Source organism: Ictalurus punctatus, unplaced genomic scaffold (assembly GCF_001660625.3).
Source record: "Ictalurus punctatus breed USDA103 unplaced genomic scaffold, Coco_2.0 tig00007380, whole genome shotgun sequence".
In the NCBI taxonomy this organism is placed as follows: Eukaryota; Metazoa; Chordata; class Actinopteri; order Siluriformes; family Ictaluridae; genus Ictalurus; species Ictalurus punctatus.
In genome coordinates this window covers 72,501-74,146 of record NW_026521143.1, presented here as the reverse complement: position 1 = coordinate 74,146, position 1,646 = coordinate 72,501, and the positions used below count along the sequence as shown (strand labels likewise).

At 45.4% G+C, this 1,646-nt stretch overlaps 5 pseudogenes; all 5 read left to right on the top strand.

Annotated features, from left to right (window-relative positions):
* The first annotated feature begins 327 nt into the window (after positions 1–327).
* On the top strand, positions 328–444 carry LOC128632412 (uncharacterized; annotated as a pseudogene).
* A 155-nt stretch (positions 445–599) lies between these two features.
* On the top strand, positions 600–718 carry LOC128632390 (uncharacterized; annotated as a pseudogene).
* Positions 719–877: 159 nt separating this feature from the next.
* LOC128632389 (uncharacterized) lies at positions 878–996 on the top strand (annotated as a pseudogene).
* A 159-nt stretch (positions 997–1,155) lies between these two features.
* LOC128632388 (uncharacterized) lies at positions 1,156–1,274 on the top strand (annotated as a pseudogene).
* Positions 1,275–1,433: 159 nt separating this feature from the next.
* On the top strand, positions 1,434–1,552 carry LOC128632387 (uncharacterized; annotated as a pseudogene).
* Positions 1,553–1,646: the final 94 nt, after the last annotated feature.

The window sequence follows — 1,646 nt, the reverse complement described above, 5'->3', positions numbered from 1 at the left end:
TCAGTCAGTCAGTCCTTTTGATTACACTATTTAATATGGCCCCATTTGGGTCAGCTTTCGCTACGGCCATACCACTCTGACAAAGCCCGATCTCCTCTGACCTTGAAGCAAAGCGAGTTGGGCCTGGTTAGTACTTGTTGGTAGACTGAATGGAATACTAGGTGCTGTAGCTTTTTATTTGTCAGTGTTTTCATGGCCTCTGCACAACATCCTGTTTTGGGATAAAGGTTGGACAACAGGTTTGAAGGGGACCCATCAATCATCAGTCAGTCACTCAGTCAGTCTTTTGATTACACTATTTAAATAGGCCCATTTGGGGTCAGCTTCGCTTACGGCCATACCACTCTGACAAAGCCCGATCTCCTCTGACCTTGAAGCAAAGCAGAGTTGGGCCTGGTTAGTACTTGGTTGGGAGACTGAATGGAATACTAGGTGCTGTAAGCTTTTTATTTTGATCAGTGTTTTCATGGCCTCTGCACAACATCCTGTTTTGGGATAAGGTTGGACACAGGTTTGAAGGCCCAATCAATCAATCAGTCAGTCACTCAGTCAGTCTTTTGATTACACTATTTAAATAGGCCCCATTTGGGGTCAGCTTCGCTTACGGCCATACCACTCTGACAAAGCCCGATCTCATCTGACCTTGGAAGCAAAGCAGAGTTGGGCCTGGTTAGTACTTGGTTGGGAGACTGAATGGGAATACTAGGTGCTGTAAGCTTTTTATTTGGATCAGTGTTTTCATGGCCTCTGCACAACATCCTGTTTTGGGATAAAGGTTGGACACAGGTTTGAAGGGGACCCAATCAATCAATCAGTCAGTCACTCAGTCAGTCTTTTGATTACACTATTTAAATAGGCCCCATTTGGGTCAGCTTTCGCTTACGGCCATACCACTCTGACAAAGCCCGATCTCATCTGACCTTGGAAGCAAAGCAGAGTTGGGCCTGGTTAGTACTTGGTTGGGAGACTGAATGGGAATACTAGGTGCTGTAAGCTTTTTATTTGGATCAGTGTTTTTCATGGCCTCTGCACAACATCCTGTTTTGGATAAGGTTGGACACAGGTTTGAAGGGGACCCAATCAATCAATCAGTCAGTCACTCAGTCAGTCTTTTGATTACACTATTTAAATAGGCCCCATTTGGGGTCAGCTTTCGCTTACGGCCATACCACTCTGACAAAGCCCGATCTCATCTGACCTTGGAAGCAAAGCAGAGTTGGGCCTGGTTAGTACTTGGTTGGGAGACTGAATGGGAATACTAGGTGCTGTAAGCTTTTTATTTGGATCAGTGTTTTCATGGCCTCTGCACAACATCCTGTTTTGGGATAAAGGTTGGACACAGGTTTGAAGGGGACCCAATCAATCAATCAGTCAGTCACTCAGTCAGTCTTTTGATTACACTATTTAAATAGGCCCCATTTGGGGTCAGCTTCGCTTACGGCCATACCACTCTGACAAAGCCCGATCTCATCTGACCTTGGAAGCAAAGCAGAGTTGGGCCTGGTTAGTACTTGGTTGGGAGACTGAATGGGAATACTAGGTGCTGTAAGCTTTTTATTTGGATCAGTGTTTTCATGGCCTCTGCACAACATCCTGTTTTGGGATAAGGTTGGACACAGGTTTGAAGGGGACCCAATCAATCAATC